The sequence below is a fragment of the Lithobates pipiens genome, unplaced genomic scaffold (genome assembly GCF_037356315.1).
Source record: "Lithobates pipiens isolate NorthernLeopardFrog02 unplaced genomic scaffold, aLitPip1_a1.2 Scaffold_22, whole genome shotgun sequence".
In the NCBI taxonomy this organism is placed as follows: domain Eukaryota; kingdom Metazoa; phylum Chordata; class Amphibia; order Anura; family Ranidae; genus Lithobates; species Lithobates pipiens.
This window is the reverse complement of record NW_027507784.1, coordinates 50554642-50580751: the sequence shown is the minus strand read 5'-3', so window position 1 is coordinate 50580751 and position 26110 is coordinate 50554642.

Sequence of the window (26110 nt, the reverse complement as noted above, 5' to 3'; positions counted from 1 at the left end):
CAAAGAGAATTGTCCACATCTAGGGAGCATGTGGGAACCATTGCACAACCCTTGTCTTTCGTAACACAAGGAGAAAATGAGATTGTCTGTTATCACCCACATTTTTGTGTCATGCCCCATACACACGATCGGACTATCCGACGGACTGCCGGACAATACACCTGTGTGTGGGCTTTTTTTCCCAAAAGTCCGGCAGACTTAGAAAGAAGTTTTGACTCAAAATTGTCCACCGGACTACAATCCGCCTGTCTGTGTGCTAGTCCGCTGGACTTTTGAAATGAACAGACTTGCCCACACACAGAGTAAAGTCCGTTAATTTTGAACGGGGCTCCAGGTAGATGGGACTAACGAAGGAAGTCAATGTTGCCGCATCCATCGGCAAGGTTGACATGTTGCTAGCCCCGTAACCTGGTATGGACTTAAAGGGGAAGCCCTACGCTGAAAAACGGCGTGGTGGTCCCCTCAAATTCCATATCAGACCCTTATCCAATCATGCAGCCCGGCTGGTCAGGAAAGGGGGTGGGGACGAGCGAGTGCCCCCCTGAGCCATACCAGGCCACGTGCCCTCGACATGGGGGGGTGCTTTGGGGAAGGGGGGCCCTGCTGCCCCCACCCCAAAGCACCTTGTCCCCATGTTGATGAGGACAAGGGCCTCTTCCCGACAACCCTGGCCGTTGGTTGTCGGGGTCTTGTCGGGGTCTTATCAGGGTCTTATCTTGTCTGGGTCTTATAGGAATCCGGGAGCCACCTTTAATAAGGGGGGGGCGGTATCTACAATGTACCCCTACCCATTCACCTGGTGAAAAAAAGCGTAAATAAAAAAGACAACACAAATGTTTTAATTAATTTATTGGACAGCTCCAGTGGTCTTCTTCCGTCTTGGGGGGTCTTCTCGCCGGACTCCTCTGCTAGCTCTTTTACTAGTGGAGGAGCTGGATTTCTTCTTCGTCGTTGCCGCTGTCCAGGGTCTTCTTCCGACTTCGGGGTCTTGTCCTGCACTTTGGGGGTCTTTTCCCCCTCTTTACTTTTTCTGCCAGGCCTCCGCTATCTTCTGCTAGCTCTTTTACTAGCGTTGGCCCAGTCTTCTGTCGCTGTCGCTGCTGCCTTCTTCTCTTATTCTTGTCTTTCTTGCAATGTTGACACAACGCTCTCTATGGTCACAATGACAGGGACGTGTTGTGCGGCGACTTATGTAGGGACAAGGAGTGGGGTTACCAAGTGATGTTACATGGTGACCCGCCCCCTTATGATGTCACAGTCCCAGCATCCTCTGGATAGTCCACCGGATAGTCCGATCATGTGTACGCGGCATCAGAGTTACTCTTAAAGAGAAAGACCACTTATTTTCCACCTCAGCAATGCTGGATTCTGGGGGTGGTGGTAACTTTATGGATTTGAAGTTTGCTGAAGAAAATTACATCACCCAAATACCTAAACCATCCCCAGTACATATGGAGACTGTGGATGGCTCTCTACTCACCTCCGGATTAATCTCTCATGAGACGGCTCATCTGCAGTTAAGCAGATCTATCTTTCAACCTGATTTCTTCTCCTTAATTTCCTGTTATTTTCAGAAAACCATTGCTATCAATCCACAACTCCACTATTGACTGGCAGGGCCAAAATCTTGCCTTTATCTCAGAACATTGAGAGTTACATTGTCAAAAGAGAGACATCTCGCCTACTATTATTGCAGTGACATTGACTAACCTTTAAAAATGCTGGACAGTTCCCTACCTGATCTATTGGACAATCCTACCTGATCCATTGAATAATCCTACCTGATCCATTAGAACAACCCTGCTTCATGTCTTGATTGCTGTTGAACCTTGAACTCCTTGCTTCCCCCATGAACTTTCTATATAAGCCTTGTCTCTGCTCTGTCTGTTGCCAGATTATTGTGGTCTGATCCTACTTACTACTGGAACTACGTCTATTGCTGTTGGAAACTACTTTGGCTTGTGACCCCCGACTACAAATCTCTCCTCCTGCAATGGACTTTCCTTGTGACCCCAACACTGATCAAAAGTCTAGCTATTCAAACTTTCCAATCTCTTGCAGAACTGAGAACTGAGCTTGTCTTGTGTCATCAGCCATTGGTCTCCACTCATTACAGGTATTTTCCTAACAAGTATATTGACTATGTATTTCTCATACAGACATTGTATGGCACATTGTTTAACATTGGATGTACTTTTATCTGTACTTGGGAGGAATAGATACAACCTCATGATAGATACAAATTAAAATATAATGTATGGATCCTGAGAGCCTGGTTAGTTAATGTGGCTCACGGATCTTGGCTTTGTATAGAAAACCCACTTCTGACAATACAATAATACATGCAACCAGTGTCTATCTTGTTCTGTTAATACGTAATATACCATAAATTATTATTTTAGGGTCTTCAGAAACTGTTCTAAATAATTTTTGATTTCATAGAAAAGTAATTCTCTCAGAGATAAATTATATCAATGTGGTTATAGTAAGAAGTTATTAAAAATAATGAATCAAAAAAGCATATGCTAAGACCAGACAGTAACTGCCCTAGTATTTGGTCATAATGTATTATTCCCACAATGTAGACAGTATGCCTAACTATATTTGGGATTTTTTTTTATATTATGTATTGGTTCCCTTTATTCGATACTGTGGATGAAGGTTATTTACCTAATTATAAGTTAGGTTATAGCCTAATATGAGTTATTTTACGTATATTCCTCCAGTTTCTACTTCTCTTTTATGGTGGATGGCTTCCTACATTTTTTTATATGCTTTTCCCCAAAAGGAGTGAATACCCCCTGGTTAACTGTTGCATTAATTGACAGTAATGGAATTCTGCAATAAGATTTGCCACATGATTTTTTTTCTGTTTGTTTGATGCTGTACATAAAGCAATTTACCTCCTTGAAAGTAAGGTTATAGCTTAATATGAAGGGTTTCACATATAATTCTTAATTTTTTTTAAATATATAACCCTCTCCTAAGGGGCTAATATCTGACTGGATAACTGTAGCCTTAACTGGCAGTATAAATATCAGCATACTTGGATTACAATTCAAGGTAATGAAAACTTGCTGGCCACATGAAACAATATTTGTTGAAACGTGTTTTTGATTATTGATAGACCTTTTTGATCTGATTTGTACCTGGTGGCATCTTGCTTTGCACAGCTTTTATGTTTCCTGCAGTTTCCCATGGAATGTTAGGACATGGCACAATAGACACATGCTGTATATGTAAGTGATCAATTATAGAATTACATGCAATTTGTGTAGTATGTAGAAACATTTTTGTATTCCAATATCACTATTGTATCATCTTTGATACTTTCCTATACCTTCTGATGACGTAGACTGAAGGTCAGAGAAACGTGTCAAGGCTACTGCAATTCCACTATAAATTTGTTGGTACATTCAGGCAAAGAAATATACAGAATGTACAAGTCACATCATGAATGGTTTGAGGATAGACACATTGGCGATTATGTTGTGATTAAATGCTGTTGACATCATAATGGTCTTATGAGAGTATGATTTAATGGATGCTTTTATATTGATGTACAAAAACAAAATTTGAAGTTTTATTGAACATATATATATATATATATACTTATTTTTAGTGCCCTCCTTAAAAGTTCCATAACACAATACTTTTACATATGAATATGGTAAGATGTGGTATTTCAGACAAGCCTTATTATTTGTGTAATCAAAGAGAGTGTGTAGTAATTTCAATCTTTTTCTTTTTTTTTAACACATGTAAAAGAGTTAATGGTAAATATACAATATTAAAAGCTTTATTATTTGCATAGATTGTGTACAGTATGTTTTCTCATTACATACGCAGTCTCTGATTCCTGCTTTGCATTACTACATACTGGCCCTGATTTACTAGATGATTCGTGCATGTTCACTTTTAAAGTACATTTTCACACCAGAAAGTAAATTTTCACCAAGGAAAATGAAGAAAAAAAACCCCCTATATATAAATGTAAAATGTTGCATATATTTGGATAATTAAGGAATAAGTTGACCTTTTAGAACATGTTAAATTCTGCAGCCATATTACCATGTTTGTAGTAGAGATAAGCCCAACACCTCCCGGTTCGGTTCGCACCAGAACAAGCCAGTAGCCAAAAATATTGTGCAAACACCATTAAAGTCTATGGGACTCGAACTTAAAAAAACAAAAGTGGTAATTTTAAAGGCTTATATGCACATTATTGGCACAAAAAGTGTTTGTGGACTTGGGTACTGCCCCATGGGACATGTATTAATGCAAAAAAAAGATTTAAATACTGCAGTTTTTTCAGGAGCAGTGACTTCAATAATGCTTAAAGTGAAACAATAAAAATGAAATATGCCTTCAAATATTGTGCCTGTGAAGTCTCCTTAGTCTGCCTTTAAAGTAGCGCATCTTCCCCATGTTCATAACTGTACCGCATTAAAATGACATTTCTAAAGGAAAAAATATAATGTATTGCCGGATCCCAGCAATATACATAAAAGTCATTAAAAAAAGGACCTTCCAGGTCTGATATGGATTTAAGGGGAACCCCGCGGCAAAACAAAAAAATGGCATTGGGGCCCCCCCTATAATCTTTACCAGGCCCTTCAGGTCTGGTATGGATTTTAAGGGGAACTCTGTACCAAAATAAAAAAAAATGCCACAAGGGTCCCCCCCAAATCTATACCACACCCTTATTTGAGCATTCCACCTGGCAGGCTGCAGGAAAAGAGGGAGCTCACCCTCCTGAAGTGTACCAGGCCACATGCCCTCAACATGGGGAGGGTGCTTTGGGGTCTCCCCCAAAACACCTTGTCCCCATGTTGATGGGAACAAGGTCCTCACCCCCACAACGCTTGCCTGGTGGTTTTAGGGATCTATAGGGCAGGGGGCTTATCAGAATCTGGAAGCCCCTTTTAACAAGAGGGCCCCCAGATCCCGGCACCCCCTATATGAATGGATATCTTGTACCCAAATAAGTATCAAAAAAGGAAAAAAGACAGGAGACAGTTTTAATAATTCCTTTATTTAAAAAAAAAAATGTGTCCCACGATGTCCATCCATCTTCATTCACAGTGTCCGATGGACCCGAGGGGAAAAAAAGCGGAAAAACGCCACCATGGGAGTGCCACTGACTGCAGCCTTTTCATGATGACATCTCTTATAAAACCACATAACTGGGGGACCGCGCCCCTTTCTGATGTCACGTGATGTCCGAGGGGGCAGAGTCACCTGTTTACATCACCGGGTGGCCCCGCCCTTGCCCATATAACAGCTGTCAAAGCAAAAACACGTCAGTCGTGGGACGATTCCACAGAGGCAGAGTTTTTCCCTTTTCTTTTTTCTTTCTTTTCCGGGGCTGTCGGATGCTGTAATTGAAGATAGATTTACATCGCGGGACACTTTTTTATAAATGAATTGTCCAAAACCGTCTCCTGTAATTTTTACTTTTTTGACACTTTTTCAGTGAATTCACATGGGGGCAGGATCTGGGGGCCCCTTGTTAAAGGGGCTTCCCGATTCTGACAAGCCCCCTGTCCGCAGACCCCCACAACCACTGGGCAAGGGTTGTGGGGATGAAGCCCTGGTCTCCTTCAACATGTTGAGAGCATCTGGCCTGTTACGGTTCAGGAGGGGTGGCGATCTCTCACCCCCATTTTCCTGCGGCCTGCCAGGTTGCGTGCTTGGATAAGGGTCTGTTATGGACTTTGGGGGGACCCCATGCCATTTTTTTGGTGCAGGGTTCCCCTTAATATCCATTCCAGACCTGAAGGGCCTGATATGTATTTTAGGGGGACCCTCGAGCCATTTTTTTTATTTTGGCACAGGGGGAACCCCGCTGTTTTTTTAAAAAATGTATTTCACTTGCATTCATTCATTCATTCATTACACTATGTACGGCTGCTATGTAAGCAGCCTTACATAGTGTTGGGCGTGGACTCAGCCCCCTGAGCCATGATTGGCCAATTATGGCTTTCTCAGCAGAGCGTGCTGTGATTTGGCCAAAGCATGCAGGTTAGGTGCATGCTTTGGCCAATCATAGGACGCCAATGCACTGCGATTTCGCTGTGCATTGTGGGGCATTCCGTGGAACTTGGATTTGCCACAAATGTCCCATAATGTTCTATATTCAGCAAATGGGTGACCACTGATGTTTGAGTTTGGGCAGCACAGTGGTGTATTGGTTAGCACTCTCACCTAGCAGTAAAAAGGGTCGCTGGTTTGTATCCCAACCATGTCACTACCTGCCTACAGTTTGCATGTTCTCCCTGTGCCTGCGTGGGTTTCCTCTGGGTACTCCAGTTTCTTCCCACACTCCAAAGACATGCAGGTAGGTTAATTGTCTTCTGTCCAAAATTGGCCCTAGGATATGAATGGGGACCTTGGATTGTGGGCTCCTTAAAGTGGTTGTAAACCCTTACATACCACTTTGACCTACAGGTAAGCCTAGATTAAGGCTTACCTGTAGGTCCAAGAAATATCTCCTAAACCTACACAGTTTAGGAGATATTTACTAAAAGACAGTGACAGCTGTCTACGGCGCAGGTGCACTATCACTGTTAGCAGCATGCCGCTTCTAACAGCCATATGGCATTAGTGGCGGCTGCCGTGCACATGCGCGGGAGTGACATCATCACTGCTCCGGTGCTGTGAGTGGCCGGAGCAGTGATACCCGGAAGAAGATGGATGCTCCGGACTACAGGGGACAGCGGTGACATCGTTGGCTCCTGTGTCAGGTAAGTGACACATAATGGGCTACTATGCAATGCATAGTAGCCCATTATGCTTTACCTTTGCAGGGAGACAAAGAGGAAGTAAACCCTGATGGGCAAGGGTTGTGGGGATGAAGGGTAGGGACCAATGTGAGTGTGTGATGTACAGGGATAGGGACAATTGTAGACACACATGTAGGTAGAACTGGATGGACTAGTGCCTTTATTCAACCTTACTAACTATGCAACTTTGAGTCAAACTTACCTTTGTCTCAAACATCGGGCTCATTCCTAGTTTGTAACATGTTCTTCTTCTGCCCCTCATTCCCTCACTGTCTCCCCTCCAGTGTGACAGCAGGCAGGGGTTCCTCTTCCTGTACCCGCTTTTAGATTTTCAACATGGCCTACCAGGACAGCCACATAATTCATTCAGCCTGACATTTCACCCAATGATCTGTGGATCATAGGTGTAATACTTTTCAGGCTCATGTTTAAGCACACATTGATGGGGGCACTATAGTACTCTACATTGATTCAGTGTATTTTTGATTGCACGCTGTGTTTTTTTTTTAAGTATTTTTTGTGAAATGTTTATTGAATGGTATAGCACTGCACTATGTATTGTTTTTGCTGTTTTGAATAACCAGGGGGATATTGAGTGTTCAGCAGCTCAAAACTATTGTGAATGTTCACTCTTTTCACTGCATACACTACATTCCCTTTCAAATTAAAAATGCTCTACTCCTTTGATAAATCAACACCACTGGCTGTGCTTTAGTGCTCTTTCTCAAAATGCAAGTATATCAGACAGGCTCACACTTCCTGGCTAATAACCTATTATTCCTAGTGGTTCCATATTTGTTCTAAAGAAAGTAGAGCGATTTAAAAAGAACAAATGTGTGCACCCTCTTGTGGTTAATCTACAAAATAGTATATTTGTTTACAGTAACAAAAATATGGAAGATCTAATGTGTAAAAAATAAAAACGCATGCAAAATTATATTAAGGGAAGCACTGCATTAAAAACAACAAATATGTACAAACTGATATAAATATACCCTTTTTTTATGTCTTCAGTGACAAAAAATTAGGTAATCGTGTGTTTGGGCTATTTTCATAGCTAGTATGCACACATGCACACATATCAATGTAAAATCTGAATTTACTAAAATGGCAACCTCAGTATAAAAAAATATGGAAATCTTTACTGCCTAAGGAAAATATGCAAACATGCCCAGTAGAATGATGATTTCTGGATGATGTAGTATATTATACATATACATATGTTATAGATGTTGTATATACTGGATGATTTTTTTTCATAGGCAGTGAAATGAGAAGTATCGACATTCTATAAACGCTGTCATGAATTTATGCTAAAAGGACCAACATATATTTATATTTAAATAAAATATGTTTTAGTTCAGTTTTATTTGCTAAAATATTACAGTTTTAATGAATTTTCTGGAGTTTGTATAAAATCTTCTCTATTTTTTTTAAATAAAGATTTAGTACAGGGTGCAACTTAAAATGATATTAAACCAACTCTTAGATATGCTGGCTGTATTCATTTTCTTTTTTAGTTTTTTCCTTTTTCCCTCAGTTTTTCCTTCTGGATGAATGAGGACAGAGGCACCTTTGGGCAACAGAATTGTCAGTCTAGAGGAGTGTGAGCCTTTGTACACACGGTCGGAGATTCCGACGGAATGTGTCCTATCAGACTGTTTTGTCAGATATTCTGACTGTGTGTGGTCTGCATCGGACTGTTTCCGTCGGAATATCCGACGGACCAAGTTTTCCAACTTGCCGGTAAAATTTTCCGACAAAATGCTCCTATCGGACATACTCCAATCATGTGTAGCCTACTCCGACGGACAAAGTGCCAGGCATGCTCAGATCAAATTCCTAGACCAAAGCTATTGGCTACTAGCCTGAACCTAGTCCCGTCGTAACAAAATAACGTCATCACGTTATGTACAATCGGATTTTCCCGACAACTTAGTCCAACCGTGTGTATGTAAAATCACTTCCGGACCTCTTCCGGCATTAATCCATCTGAATTACTCAGACAGATTTGATTGTCGGAATCTCCGACCGTGTGTACAAGGGCTTAGATGTACTAGCATATTTAGATACATTAATGTCCTGTACACACAGACAGACTTTCCAACACACAAAGTTGAGAACTGGCTTTAAAATTTTCCGACAACAAAATCTGATAATTTAAATTCCGATCATGTGTAGACAATTCCGATGGACAAAGTGCCATGCATGCTTTTAGCTACTGGCCTCTTTATAGTTCCGACGTACGTGTTTTACATCACCTCGTTCTGAACGATCAGATTTTCCGACAACTTTGTGTGACCGTGTGTATGCAAGACAAATTTGGGCCAAAATCCGGATTTTGTTGTCGGAATGTCTGACCGTCTGTACAGGGCATAGGAAACCTAAAGCTCACACTACAGTTACACAAGCAATTTTTCTTTTGGGATACAGTAGATAAATAAAAAATTAAAAGCTAATCATTATAATCACCCATGTCAGCATTAAATGGTTTGTCTATTCGCTGTAACTGCTACATTTGTAGGCCAGCCTTTTCTGTTGAAAACCTACTGGCTGGATCACAAGGTGAAAACAAAGGAAATAATATATTAATAGGTTGCTTTTGGATTGAATACCACTTGAATTTGTGTAGCTTATATATTATTATTACCGTATTTTTTGGACTGTAAGACGCACTTTTTCCCCCCATAAATATGGGGGAAAATGTGCCTGCGTCTTATGGTGCGAATATATGCTTGGCACCACTCTCCCGCCACGCTCCGGAGTGCTCCGCGGCCTCTGCCTTAGGAAAGGCTGCGGCTTCGGCCTAGCTCTGGAGCGGTGGTCATCTTGGTGCACCCACCGTTTGCAATGTGATCTCTCCGTCAAATGAGGTTCCTCTCTCCTCTCTGTGTACAGATCTGTACAGTAGAGGGGAGAGATCGGATGGCAGCAGCTCTGTGGGCTGCATCTGTAGTGCCCACAGTGCTGCTCTGTGACAATTGCAGTCACAGCAATCCCTCCATACCCTGCCAATACTCTGCAATACTCTGCCATACCCTGCCAATACTCTGCAATACTCTGCAATACCCTGCCAATACTCTGCCATACCCTGCAATACTCTGCAATACCCTGCCAATACTCTGCCAATACTTTCTATGGTAATGGTCACTCTGCATTTCATGGGCACTGGAAAATATTTTAGTACACCATTTGGTTCTGAATATTTTTTTTTCTAGTTTTCAACCTCTAAAACCTAGGTGCGTCTTATGGGCAGGTGCGTCTTATGGAGCGAAATACAGGATTTATATAGTGCCAACAGTTTGCGCAACCCATATGGGTTTCATTGATTGGAGGGTTCTTCTTCGAGTCATTCATCCGTATGTCTGTTATCTTGCTATTTAGGTCTCTTTAGGTCAGAAATACTTGAGCAGGTGCCTAGAGCTCACCCCCTGGTTATAGGTTTTAAATACAATATAACATACCTGTGTGAAAACAATATATAATTATTTTATCCTAAACATAATAAATAAAATAGAAAAAGTATACAAAGGCATTACTGCTACATTTACACATTAAAGTGGTAATAAATTGTTTTTAATACTTATACCTACAGGTAAGCCTATAATAAGGCTTACCTGTAGATACTGGGAATATCTCTTAAACTTGCACAGTTTAGGAGATATTCAGAGTGCATGCCGCCAGTGACGTCACTGGTACATGCGCTCTAAAGTTCCGGCATACAGTGCCAGACCTTCAAAGCCTGTGCTGTAAACTGTGACTCATACACCCATGCGCGGGAGTGATGTCATTGCGCCCTGCCCACTGATGTGGTCAGAGGACACAAACCTAGAAGGAAGACCGGGGGAAGATGGAAGCCCTCTCATTGGTGACAGTGCAGCACTGGAGGGCTTAATTTTTATTGCACTTTATGACATTGACTTGCAGGGGATTTTTTTTTTTCATCAACTGCGGTTTACTAGCGCTTTAAACATTGCATTAATGTTACTATCTCTTAAAATAACTGATGGCCCTGTCCTGCTTAACCATGTATCTATTTTGTTGATGTGTTACTGTTAATGCTGCTTAGAGTAAACCTTAAAACAGTATTAAACCCCAAAACAAACATTTTTTTTTTTGCATCTTACCAATTCTTGGATGTAATAACTGCATTTGTTTCATTTTTTTAGGCTTTCTTTGTTCTATTTTCATTTGGTGATTCAGCCAGTAAGTCTGTTTTTTATAATTTAACAGAACAGGCTCTTTTTGCAGTTACAGGGATGAGACCATTTACCACCGACAGGGGCTCGTACCACGTTTAGCCTTTCTTTTTTTATGTAAAACCTTTATCTCAAAAGGAAAAATGTCTGTGTCTGTACTTGCTTATAACAGTGTTAAGTGGAGTTTGGCTTCATTTGTTGGTCTACATCAGCAAGTACAACTAAGGCCTCATGCACACGAGACGCTGTTAAACACGTGTTCAGAGGCAATTCAATGTTATCCTATGTGTCCATGTACACAGTCTAGTTTTTTGCAGTTTTTATGCAGTTGCGTTTAACCTCATTTTTCCAGAAGCAAAAAAAATGGGTTCAGATGCAAAAATTTCCACGTTTCAGATGCAAAACCCGGCTAAACGCGGCTAAACACGGCACCCGCGTTTAGCCACTTTTGTGTTTATAAGCGTTTTTAAAGGAGCCCAATTTTTTGGACCTGAAAACTCAGAAATATGATGGAAAAACCATAGAAAACAATAAAAAAAGTTGTAATTACTTTATATAATTCATAGAACGTATTTACTTTGTGATACAATCCCATAAAATCTCTAGTGTTTCCAGTAGCTTGGACAATGAGGGATGCCTCCACTTCTTTGCCCCAAACCCTCATCCAATTTCTAATCTAATCAGTGACTCCACCTAGTCTGGCCAAACCATAGCATTGTCTTTTTTTCACATAGAAAAACCTGCTTAGTCAGCCCCAACCCCCCACCATGTTTCCATGTTGAACACTCATCCTTCATGAAACTGAAACTTTTTTCCACAAGCCATCCCCCTTCCCCCAAGCTAGGCTTGTCCACACCTTGGATTGTGATTAGCAAGTTGATCATCTTGGAAGACACATCTCTGAAAATGACTTCCGATGTAACCCAAAACCAATTAATTTAAGTAATTCAGAATCACGTGAAATTATGGGACAAATCCCATATGGCAGAAATAGTTAAAAAAAAACATGCTTTGAGAGCTTGGGAAGGGTCTACATGATGTTATCTTTATAAACGCAAACGTGGCTAAACGCGGCTAAACACAGCTAAACGCGGCATGCAAACGCACCAAAATGGGCGTTTCTAAACGCGCGTTTCAGCTTTTTTTGAGCAGAGTTTTCACCGGCGTCTCGTGTGCATGAAGCCTAACACTCACCTCCCCCTGACTGGAGAAATAAATTAATAATATTTTTTATGAGTCTCTTTTTTCATTTTTGTACATTTTGGTGTAGCTTCCTTATTTCAGGCAAAGAAAAAAGTAAAGATAAAAATGGGTCTCTGCCTACGTTAATCTTTTAACAATTTCTTTGATAACTTACTAATTACACATTGCAATGCAACAATTACAAAGGTAATGTGGCAGATCTGGCTGTATTGCTTGGAGAACATATAGTATAAGACGGAATTCTGAAAATACTGCAACTATGCCACAGTGGGCACACAGTGATAATGAATGTACATATTTACCACTATGACACAATTTATACAGTATGGTAGACTTTACATATTGCTCCTTTGCTTGGGAATTTCCTTGTTTATTCTTACTGATTTCCGTGTTTATAAAGCTCTACAAACACAGCAGCAATGTATATAGGCATTTAGATCTCTGTCAACAACAGCAATAGGGGGCACTGCTCTAGCCTCATCTAGCCTAAAGGAGACAAGTGCATATCCTCTCAAAAGAAAAGCACTTCTGACGCTGCACTGCTAAGCCACCTTTCAACAAGGCACAACTGAAAAGCCGTTCATTCATGCAGTCTTCTCAGTTCCAGTTTATACAGAACTATAACAGTTGGTGACCAAGAGATGATGTAAAAACCAAATCTGTAAATAGCCCTCGGGATATAGCAATAGGCATGAAACTCTCACCTGGCCTCACAATATGAATACTCCTCTCAGTTACTGAATAACTAAACCAATTTCTAACTAACCAGTTTACTAAGTACCTTTAGAATATAATTACTACTATTAGTAGAAAAAACAATATTAATAATTAAGATGGAACAGTGAGGCCTTTTTAGTATTATTATTATTATGGCCTTCAAACTACCAAGCGGTTTCCATACTACAATGTAGTGCTTAAGGCCTTAGGACTCTGGTGTCAAGCCTGCAACCCAAGGGTCACATGCTGCCTTTTGGTATTTTGTGTGCAGCTTCAGATACTAGCAGGCTGTAGTTGTAGTGATTGCATTGCTTTGTAGCAGTATAGTAGCAGTGATCTCTACTAACCTTATGTAATATGTCGCTAGTCTATTATGGTCTTCTGCAGCATGTCTTCATTGTTAAATTAAACTTGTAACATGTCTACAGACTCTGACTATCATTTCCTCTAGTATGTCCTTTACATATACAAAATCATTTGAATAATGTCAGGTGCCTCATTTGAACTTCCTGTTGACAACAACTTCCCAAACTTAACAAACTGACTAACCATTAACAGTTTTTTTGTCTTTCGTCAAATTATGTTCAGGATTAGGGATCTCTTCATATTACTTCTTTATTTATAAAATCTACTGAGGACACCTGCTATGATTAATGAGTATGGACTAGGGTGGGTATCAATGAATCCTATAAAAAAAAAAAAGCAAAAAACTGCTTACATTTGCTCTGTTGGTACCAAAATCCAAGAGAATAAAGGAATGTTTATGATCATTCATATTGTGTTGGAAAATGAAAGCTATGACACGAAATAATCAATTCATAATGACATTAATATTTAAAAGAGAAGTGTGGCCAAAGCTTTTTTGGTCATACTCCTCTTTTGGATCACGGTAGTGCACCTTTTTCTGCACTACTGTCACCCAGGGGCTAAAACCCACTCTCGGCTGATGCCGCAGAGCCAGTCCTAGGCTCTAGAAAGATCCTGACTTTAAAAATGGGATCCACCCAGAGACCTGGCTGGCAGCTGTCTCAGCCTCCCAGTGCACTGCTCACTCTACAGCCTGGCCACTCTAGAGAACTCTGGAAGGGCAGAGCAGAGAGTGGTGGTTTAGAGCCAGAAGAGGACAGTTGCAACATCAGACTGATGCTGAAGACATATAGATAAGTACTGTATGTATGTTTCTATTTTTTTTTATTTCCCACATTGCTCCTTTAATTCATTTTAATGGAAGCCAATTTAAATAACTAGCTCTGTCTTGATATCAGCCTTCTGAAACCTCTGTACAGCACCAATCCTCTAAACAACATTACACTAATAGAAAATCAAGCTCTGCATGTGCTGACAGTGAACACGCTGCCAGGAGTGGAGAGCAGAGTCGACATTGTTGGTGATTCATCAGTCTTCTGCTGTTCCTTCATTGTTAAATTAACAGGCTGATAGTGTACACTGGATCAAGCAATTCCACGGCAATGCATCATTTATTTTCTGATAGTATTAAATGGATCCTAGCTGTTGCCACCCTTGCTCCTTTTGGTTTTTGATTTAAAATGAATCGGCTGCCTCAACAAAGTGTGCTTCAGTGCACAGTGAGTGTAAAGTGGCCTTTAGGGATATAGTTCTGCAGTCATGTATACATATAAGTGATCCAAGCTGGTTGAACCCATATCTCAAACAATATAACCATTTAACAAGAATCAAAAGTATCTTTGAAAGTACATCCCACTCTCTTAATTTATTTTTTTATTTTAGAAATTTGCTAATTAAACAAGAAAACAAAAAACATGCCCAGCCCCCAGTTCATACCTTTGCCATCTTGTATATAAGCTGAGATTCTAGCTATAATAATATATGAACAGTTGAAATTACAGGCCAACATTACTGGAAGGGAGGTGGGCAAGTGAACATGTGAATCTGATTAGACCAATTTTGGAGAGGATTTTGCTCATCTCTCTACTCATTAGTTCAACATTTTAAAATGAGTGCAATGTACAGGGTAATTGAAACATGTTTAATTTTAAAAACACTTTTCCCTGCAGAAGATTATTTTGTTGCTTTCTTTTCTGCAAATAACTTTCAAAGTTTAATTACTTTTCTCATTTGCAGGAAAAAAAAAAGAAAAAAAATAGCTGCTGATAATTTCTGGTAATGGCAAGATACAGGGGAAATAATATCCGACAAATGAGGACAACAGCTTTCTGTAAAAATGCGTCTGGGCTTTCGTCCACATTAACAATATAAATGGGAAATTTGTAGAGTTAATGTATAGTGTTCATTAGCTCTGTATGGGTTTCTTTCTCTATCAACAGCCTGACATAAGTACTTCCACCAAGTACAGGACTCTTCTCATTAACCAGAACTTTCTAATAGAGCTATTGCACGTGTTGGTGGAAAGCTAATATTTGTTTTAATGATTTATTTTAAATGGCAGTGCAAAAATGTGATGAAGGAAAACCAGTTCAGTGTGAGAGGGAGAAATGTGTTAAGCACACACCAGTGATTACCCAGCATCGGCGATGGAGCAGCACTCAACAGCACTCAAACAATTCCATTACTCTAAGGGAGCCTGCACACGTTGTTGTCACCGTGTGAAGACTGTGTGCAATGAAGCAAAGATGTCAGTTTGCATAACTAATACTGCAGGACTTGCAATGTGGCCATTGTTTATATGAGTAAATAAAAAAAAACTAAAGTCTCAGGCTAAAAGATTGCAAGCAGGTAGGGTCGTTATTGTAGAAGAGACATGCAATGTCTCTTCTGCAAAAAAAGAAATAAACCTGGCCGCTCATAATCTTCTTTAGAATGTACACTGAGCTGCATAAACACATTTTTTTTTACATTCTAGCACAGCACCTGGGTGTCATTGATGTCAACTGACACCAGTCAATGAATAGAGCCACAGCCCTGCACCCAGAAGAAGCTTGGTAGAAGATGCCAGAATAGGTGAGTGGTGTTGGACTATTAAAGAAGAGGTAAGTATCGGAAATTTAGTTCCACTTTAAAGAAATTCCTGCCAGCTGAGAGGAGAGTTGAGTTGCTCTAAGTTACAAAATTTAATTACTGGTAAAACTACACCACAGTAGAGTTGAGCGAACATTTTGGGTCATGCAAAAGTTCAGCCTGAACATCGCCTGTTCACCAATTCGGCAAACATCTGAAATTTGCACACTACACAGTGCATTCTAAGCCCTGATTGGACAAGGCTTTGTCCTAACAGGGCATAGTAAATAGCTGGTTGTTAATCACTTAAGGACCGAACCTCTTTTTGACTCTTGTACAAGTTAAAATAATTTTTTTTGCTTGAAAATTACTTAGAACCCCAAAACATTATATATATTTATATTATAGTTTTTTCCAACACCCTAGAGATTAAAATGGCGGTCGTTGCAATACTTTCTGTCACATCGTATTTGCACAGCGGTCTTAGGATCACACTTTTTTGAATAAAAAAATAAGGCAACAGTAAAGTTAACCCATTTTTTTTTATATTGTGAAAGATAATGTAGATTGATACCCAGCATGTCATGCTTCAAACTTGGGCCTGCTTGTAATATGGCGACAAACTTTTGACCCTTAAAAATCTCAATAGGCGATGTTTAAAATTTTCTACAGGTTACCAGTTTTAAGATACAGAGAAGATCTGGTACCATAATTATTGCTCTCACTCTAACGATCAGGGCGATACCTCACATGTGTGGTTTAAACACCGTTTTCATATGCGGGTGCTACTAACATATGCATTCGGTTCTGCCCGTGAGCTCGTCAGGACGGGGCGCTTTATTTTCTTTTTTATTTTATTTTTTATTTTTTATTTTGACACTGTCTTTTTTAAAAAAAAAAAAATGTTTGGGTCACTTGTATTCCTATTACAAGAAATGTAAACATCCTTTGTAGTCGAAAAAAAAAGCATGGCAGGACCTCTTAAATATGGGATATGGGGTCAAAAAGACTTCAGATTGTAAAGGGAAATACCCGAAAGCAAGACTGGCTCCAAATTAAATTATTTATTAGCACATTATATATATATATATATATATATATATATATATGTGTGTGTGTATATATATATATATGTGTATATATATATATATATATATATATATATATGGGGAACAAAGCATTATACAGAACGTGTGTATATTAGCAATATCCCACATGGCATAAGGTACTTTTATATGCTTTCAGTGGTCTGACACACCCAGAGTTCCACATCTGCTTATTTGGTTATCGGTGTCTCCCATCCTCTGTTAGTACACACAACCATGACTTGACATACAAACTGCCTACAACATGCATATTGTTATCTAAATAGTTTTCAATACATATTGTTATCTAACTGCTAGCAACACATGTTTAAGTAATTTTGCAGTGTTGACAGAGGAATACAGACTATACTTAATGAATTAATTAACACAGCAAACATATAGTGATTCAGCATGATCATAAACTATCCCTATACATTTCCCCCCTTTGATCATTGCCGATCACTAATCTTCATTATTTTCCACCAGCCTGAATGTGACAGGAACCAAAGGTGAATGAGATAAAAGACCTTCCAAAACAGCTATCATCTTAAGTATTGAAATGCAAAGATATACGGTAAGTCATTGACTCTCACACACCCACCCCTGCCCACAGACTTTCTAATGTAAAAGAAGGTTACAATACTTTAGTTCCTTACTATCCTCCTAAAATATAGACACCGTCCATTCCATCTCCTCTACTGACATCCATGAGCTGGAGTAGCCATACTCATGAACTGGGTAAATGTTACCCTCGAAGAGCTGGCATTAATGGGACAAAGTCATCAACTATTCACTCAAGCAAACTTTACATTTATTTAGCCACTGCACACATCAACCATCCACACTCTAACTCAGAATTCAAATCCCCCATAAACAGACAAAACTCCACCATCTGTCTCAAACTGGACACAAAAAGACAATCTCCACACGTCATTACCACCTAAGTGGATGATAATGCCAAGAGGAGTAGGACAATGACCAGCCATCTCTAACAAGAGTGGCTTCAAAGCCCTCCAGCGCATTCCCCTAAGATCATCCCAAATGACTATTGTCTTATTGGGATCACACCCCAAATTCTGCACTCCCACTCGTAATGCCTTCTTCTGGGCCCAATGTATATACAGTATCTCACAAAAGTGAGTACACCCCTCACATTTTTGTAAATATTTTATTATATCTTTTCATGTGACAAAACTGCAGAAATAACACTTTGCTACAATGTAAAGTAGTAGTGTAAAGTAGTGAGTGTACAGCTTGTATTACAGTGTAAATTTGCTGTCCCCTCAAGATAACTCAACACACAGCCATTAATATCAAAAAGTGAGTACATCCCCCAAGTGAAAATGTCCAGATTTAGCCCAGCTGAGCCCCATCAACATAGGGACAAGTTGCTTTGGGGGCTACCCTAAAGCACCCTCCCCATGTTGAGGGCATGTAGCCTGGTACGTTCAGGAGGGGGGGCACTCTCTGATACCTCCTCTTTTCCCATGGCCTGCCAGGTTGTGTGCTTGGATAAGGGTCTGGTATGGATTTTGGGGGGCCCCTACACCATTTTTTTTAGTTTTGGCACAGTGTTCCCCTTAAAATCCATACCAGATATGAAGGGTCTGGTATAGATTTTGGGGGGACCCCTACGCCATTTAAAAAAAAAATTTCTGCAGGCTCAGCAATTCATTACAGCTGCGATCAGTTTTAAATGACACATTTTCCTTTAGAAATATCATTTTGCTGTGGTACTGTTCTAAACATGGGAAAAATGTGCCACTTTACAGGCATACTATAGAGACCCCCCAGGCATAATATTTAAAGGAATATTTCATTTTTATTGTTTCACTTTAAGCATTAAAAAAAATCACTGCTCCCGAAAAAAGGACCGTTTAAAAAAAAAATGCATTGATACATGTCCCCTGGGGCAAGACCCAGGCCCCTGAACACTTTTTATGACAATAACTTGCATATAAGCCTTTAAAATTAGCACTTTTGATTTTATATGTTAGTGTCCCATAGACTTTAACGGTGTCCAGCAGCTTTCAAATTTGCCGCGAACACTGCCTATTGTTTGCTGTTCAGCGAACAGGCAAACACCCAATTTTTGAGTCAAACTTATGTTCAACTCAAACATCGGACTCATCCCTAGTTTCTACTACACTTCTGGTGGTGTACACAGTACACAATACAGTGCAGCCATAGTACAGTTGCTAATAGGGATGAGCCCGATGTTCGACTCGAACATTGGGTGTTTGCCTGTTCCCCGAATAGCAAACAATTTGGGGTGTTTAAAAGTCTATGGGGGGTCTATGGGAGAAATCAAAACTGCTAATTTTAAGGCTTATATGCATGGTATTGTCATAAAAATTGTTGGGGACCTGGGTCCTGCCCCAGGGGATATGTATAAATACAAAAACAAAAGTTTTAAAAACTGCAGTTTTTCGGGAGCAGTGATTTTAATAATTCTTAAAGTGAAACAATAAAAGTGAAATATTCCTTAAAACTTCATACCTGGGGGTGTATATAGTATGCCTGTAAAGTGGCGCATGTTTCTCGTGTTTACAACAATCTTGTATGGGCTTGGTATGGAATTTGGGGGGACCCCCACGCAATTTTTTTTTACATTTTGGAATTTTGGTTTGGGTTTCCCCTTAATATTCATACCAGACCCAAAGGGCATGGTAATGGACTGTGGGGGAATCCCATGCCGTTTTTCTTCAATGACTTTGAGGCCGCGTACACACGCGGGGACTGTTCGCTCAACTTTGTCCGTCAAACAGTTTCAGCGGACAGTCCGCTCAAAATTAGCATGGACCGACTTGCCCACACACGACGAACGAACAGTCCGCTGAAACCGTGCGCGATGACGTGAACGGCACGTACGACGGGACTAGAAAACGACGTCCTATACACTGCAATGCAACCTTCGGCGTGTAAATTCTTTCTGAGCATGCGCGAGACTTAGTTTGACGAACAAGCCTACACACGGGCGGACTGTCCGCTCAAACCAAGTTTCAGCGGACAGTTTTTCGGAATTTCCGAAAAACTTTGTTCGTCAGACTGTCCGCTGAAACTGTCCGCTGAAAGCCCACACACGAGCGGACTGTCCGCCGAAACACTGTTCAGCGGACAAAGTTGAGCGAACAGTCCCCGCGTGTGTACGCGGCCTTATGTGTATTTCTGGGACAGACAATTCATTATAGCCACGGGTACTTTTAAATGACTTCTTTCCTTTAGAAATTGCATTTTGTGCAAGGACTGGAAACATGCGCCACTTTACAGGCATACTATAGACATTTTGTTGTTTATATATAGATATAGATATTGTTTCACTTTCAGCATTATTAAAATCACTGCTCCCGAAAAATGGTTATTTTTTAAAAAAAAAATTACATTGATACATGTCCCCTGGGGCAGGACCCAGGACCCTAAACACTTTTTATGACAATAACTTGCATATAAGCCTTTAAAATGAGCACTTTTGATTATTCATGTTCGTGTCCCATAGACTTTGATGGTGTTCATGTGTTCGAACAAATTTGTTGCCTGTCTGCATGTTTTGCTGTACATTGTTTATTAATGTCAGGAAAGGCTTGCTGGAATCAGTAGTTCTACACAAGCTGGTGCACGATTGCAGGTGCCTATGCGCATGCGCTCCCATGCACGTGCGCACACGGGAGCGCGTGCTATTCCCAGCGCCAGGCAGGCTATTTAAATTCAGCTGTTACATTGAAGCTCTGTTTTCTGATCTACAGAGTTCCCTCTCAGTTACTTGCTTATCTGATCTGTTCCTGTGATTACCCAGCTTGTCCTGTGACTACATCTGCTATCTGCCTGCATCTGACCTTGACCTGTCCCTGACCTTGCACCTGCCTTATCCTCTGGTCCATCCATGCCTGCCTGTTACCGACCCGGCTTATCCAGTGACTCTGCTCCTATCTCCAGCGTCTTTTCCAGTACTGTCTGTCTGTGTATGACCCGGCCTGCCTGACCTTCCTGTGTTCCAGTCCCTGGAACTCTCCTCTGTATCCTGTGAGTGTCTTCCTTGTCCTCCTGTTCACTCTATCAGGGCCCGCAAGTCAGGGGCATAAGAGAGGCCTCCCTCTGCATATCGGGCTCATCTATTAGGTACATGACTGTATCAGACAGACATGTCTGAGCCCGAGCAGGGAGCATCTCTGATGAATGAACTTTGTTTACATTTAGCAAGTCTAAGCCTGAAAAGGCCACAGGTCAACCTCGTCCTACTTGGATGTTGCCAAGAGTTCCCAGGTTCTCCAACACAGCTCCACTGGTGAAGTCAGCTCCAGCTCCTGACACGTCCGAACCTCCCAACCTATGCAGTTGATCGTTCAATGTCCCTCACTCACGGGAGAGGAGTGCTAACGACGTCATCTGAACAACTTGTACATGTATTGTGGGGGACCTGGGCACTATTTGAGATCCTGTCTGGCCAAGCTCCGTAAGTAGCTCTCAATTTCTACTGACCACATTGTTTCTGTAACCAACCCTTCTTCTCACCTTGCTCTCCCCATTCTGTTGCAACTCCCGGAGCATGTAGCTGCTTCATGGACTTTACCTTCGCAGCTAAACATTCAATTCTTTGTTGCCCAAGGCTCAAAGACTTTTAGTACATCTAGCCGATGGGTCTGCCATCAAGTCGGGTCCTGTCACATAGGAGACAACCCCTCCACCAGCCACCATTGCCAATCTCCACAAGAACTGTTATGTCTGGATATCATCACATCACCACTGTTTCCAGTCATTCTTGGCATGCACTAGCTACAGGCCCACAACCCTCACATCAATTGGGCCACCAGAGAAGTCCCCTTGCTTTCTTCTTATTGCCATCAACACTGCCTTCAAGAAGTTGCCAATAACTCTTCCTCTTTGCTGGGTCTGGACTCTGAAGTTTGCCAATCAGTCCCAGTGGCATACCACGACTTCTTGGACATCTTCAGTAAAAAGGGTGCAGAGACTCTTCCTCCCCACCGAGCCTATGACTGTCCTATTGAATTCCTTCCAGGGGTCGAGGTGCCTTTTGGAAGAATTTTCCCTCTAACTGAACTAGAGCTGGGTATACTCATAGAGTACATTGATGACAAGCTAAAGAAACGGTTCGTCCGCCCGTCCACACCTCTGGCAGGAGCTGGCATATTCTTCGTGGAAAAGAAGGACCACACTCTATAGCAGGGATATGCAATTAGCAGACCTCCAGCTGTTTCAAAACTACAAGTCCCATCATGCCTCTGCCTCTGGGTGTCATGCTTGTGGCTGTCAAAGTCTTGCTATGCCTCATGGGACTTGTAGTTCTGCAACAGCTGGAGGTCCGCTAATTGCATATCCCTGCTCTATAGCCTTTTATTGATTATCGCAAACTTAATAAAATCACCATTAAGAATCGCTATCCTCTCCCTTTTAGTACCCAAATAATTTCAGAGATTTGGTTCTGCAGTCCTCTTTACCAAACTTGACCTTCGGGGGGCCTATAACTTGGAAAGGTGATGAATGGAAGACAGCTTTTCACACCCGATTCAGACATTTCGAATACCTGGTGATACCATTCGGACTATGCAATGCCCCTGCCACCTTCCAACACTTTATCAATTATATTTTTCGAGACTATCTAGACCTGTTTGTCATTGTCTACCTAGATAACATTCTAATCTTCTCTTCCTCTATTGACAGTCATCGCAAACATGTCAAGTGTATGTTGGGTCTGCCCCGGCAGCATGGCCCATACAACAAACCCAAAAAATGTGAATGTGAACAGCAATGTATACAATTTCTGGGACTGATTATCTCAATCGGGGGCATTAAGATGGATCCCCAAAAGATTTCCGCTATCTTAGAATGGCCAGTCCCTGCAGACAAGAGGGGGATTCAATGGTTCGTGGGATTTGCAAACTTTTATCGGAAGTTCATTACAGGGTTCTCAGCCATCATCTCCCTCATTACACAGTTAACCAAGCAGGGAGTCTGGTTCCACTGGACTCATGAGGCTCAAGTTGCCTTTGGTGCCCTTTGTTTTTCTTCCTTTTGTCAAAATGACTGGATCTCCCTGCTGCCGTTAGCTGAGTTTGCTTACAGCAAATCTACCCACTCCAACATAAAACAAACCTGTCTTTGACAACTATGGATACCATCCATCATTCCTGCCTATTTCCATTCTGGAATGTTTCATGCCAGCTGTTCTCAAGACTGTAAACTTCATACAGCACCAATAACAAGTTACTACTAATCAGAGTTATGTTTCTAATTGTTCCTTGCATCTCTGCATTAAATGCAACACACCAAACTGGTCACTCCATGCTGTTGTTGGATACAAGCACTCGGTATAATAAAGCCTGGTACCACTCTCTGTCCAACAGAAACCAGTCTAATGACCAGTGTATATCAAACAGTCATACTGGAAAACCAGCATTCAATGTATTCTGGTGGGTGGGGGACGACGCCCCCTGCAAAAATACAATTCCTCAACAGGAGATATCCCTGCCTCAACATCTCTTGTTTTGATGCAGTGATCTGTCAAGTTTTTTTGTTTAACCTGCTGCTTGTGTACGTACTCAGTCACACTAAAGGCCCATACACACGATCAGACCTTTTGACAACAAACATGCAAATTAGCTGTTTTGGAGCAACATACGATCGTGTGTACGCTCCATCGGACAAACTTTTTTGGTTTTCATCTGACTTTTGTTGGCTGTGCGAACGGACAAACTTTCTGGCAACAAAAGTCCAATGGAGCAAAGTCTGATCGTGTGTACAGAAAACCATAGGACTTTTGTACAAAGTACAAACAGGCATGCTCAGATCCAATGCAAAAGATCAGACAACAATACAGAAGTTGACCAAAGGTGGCGGTAAAGAGCAGAAAAACCACATGATTTGGTGAAAGTTGGCTGAAAAAGTCCTGCTGTGTGTATGCAATACAAGTTCCGGGCCGACGCCCTTTGTACAAAAATCCAAGGGAAAGTTTGTACAAAGTCCTATCGTGTGTATGAGGCTTACACTTACGTCTAATTATGAAACATCTTTTCTGTGAAAAGAATGGATGAAGAAAGAGCAAGGTGTAGAGCAAGCGAGCCACTAGCATTGACTGTACCAGATTAGGAACTGTCAATTTCATCACCAGAAGTTCAGTGCTGACGGTAGTGTCCAGGAAGAATGAAACATATAGTTTTTACCTAATGCAGCACCATCCACCATCCACACATGCTACACCCATCGTTAGAGTTCATTGATTTTTACATAACATAAGTATAAAAATATTCAGTTCAGCTTTGATTAATTATCTACCATCTACCAAATAGAATAGAACTTCAATGTATATTTTTTACCAAATTATTTATTTTGAGCTTCGTAAATGCCTTCTTCAAAGTATCAAACCAATCTGATATTTTTGGTGTTAAGTTGCTGTCTGTCCATTCTTGCAGTGCTCCCCCCACACTAACTACAGACACTAGTAGGAGTTCATTCTAAAGGTTGTAAAATAAAATTATGCCTTGGCTACTATGCCCTTATTTTGTTATTTGATTAAAAGGCTGACAAGGAACATAAATACATTATATCTTCCATGGCTGCAAATCATTCACAAGCCTTTACCTTGAGAATTATCTGCAGTATTGCCTTTAGTGTATTTTTAGTAAAGGGGAAGAAAATCAATTTCTTAGCAATCTACAACTGGTATTCCAGTGACAATGACACTATTAAATCTTCTCTCACACTGTGATTTATCCAAGTGATTCACTTGCAGACTTCACATTTTGTAAAATAGACTTTACCTGTCTCAAAAATTGTGATTATACAGTAGCTCCAAAATAATTTTCTGTATTTGTTTTCAAAGATTTATGCAGCCCTGATAATTAATGTGTTTGTTTAATATATTAAATAGGACAGGGAAAAGCATACTTATAAGGTACAACAAATACAAATTCTGTAGTATGTTTCTAATTATCATGTGTTAAGGGATCATGAAACAGGAGGGAGATTCCAGGCCCAACAATCCATGTTTATTCACAAACACTCAGCTAGTAATAAAAAAAAACACATCCCTCATCTGTGTAGATTGAAATAAAAGTATACACACAGCATGTCTCTTTCTGAATCACCTATCAGCACACACACTGCCCCCCTCCAGTCATTTAAATTCCACAGGGACAACTCCTTTAAGGACAGCAGAAATATTTTCAATCACTTAGACCAAACACACTAATCCCCAGCCAGTAAAAAAACAGAGATGGTAAAAGCTTTTCCAAGACACAGGTAGGCAGTAGCAGTTAGCCTTCCCGCCTGTAGGTGGCTCAGTGCCATTATTGCATGGCTAGGGAACTCCTATGCCACGTACACACGACTAGACTTTTTGACAGCAAAGGTCTGACGGAACAAGTCCGTCGGACAATTCGATCGTGTGTGGGCTCTATCAGACCTTTGCTTGCCAAAAATCCAGCGGACTTTAGAAATAGAACATGTTTTAAATTTTCCCACCGGAACTCCGCCGGACCGAGAAATCAGTTCGTCTGTATGCTAGTCCGATGGACAAAAATGGACGCTGGGGCAGTTATTGGCTACTGGCTATGAACTTCCTTATTCTAGTCCAGTCATACGCCATCACGTTTGAATCTGTCAGACTTTGGTGTGATTGCGTGTGGCCAAGTCCGTTCATTAGGAAAGTCAGTCAGAACTCAGCCGAAAGTCAGTTGGAAAGACCGTCAGACCTAGTCCCTCGAAAAGTCCGGTCGTGTGTACGTGGCACTATACGTGAATTTTTCACTTAATGATTACATCCAGTGCCTCAAAAGAGGAAAGAGGAAAGTGTTTTGATTGGAGACTGAGCTTTTGAAAAACTTTGGTGGTCATTTTGGCTGAGGGAATCTTTAAACTACTTGCCGACCAGGCTTTTTCTTGCACTTTTTATTTACAAGTTTAAATCAGTATTTTTTTTTCTAGAAAATGACTTATAACCCCCAAACATTATACACTTTTTTTAGCAGATATCCTAGGGAATAAAATGGCAATTTTTGCAATTTGTTTCATGTCACACAGTGTTTACACAGCAGTTTTGCAAATACAATTTTTGGGGAAAAAATACACTTTAATTAATAATAATAAAAAAAAAAAAACGAAATGTAATAGTTGCCCCATGTATAATGTGAAAGATAATGATATGCTGAGTAAATAGATACCTAACATATCA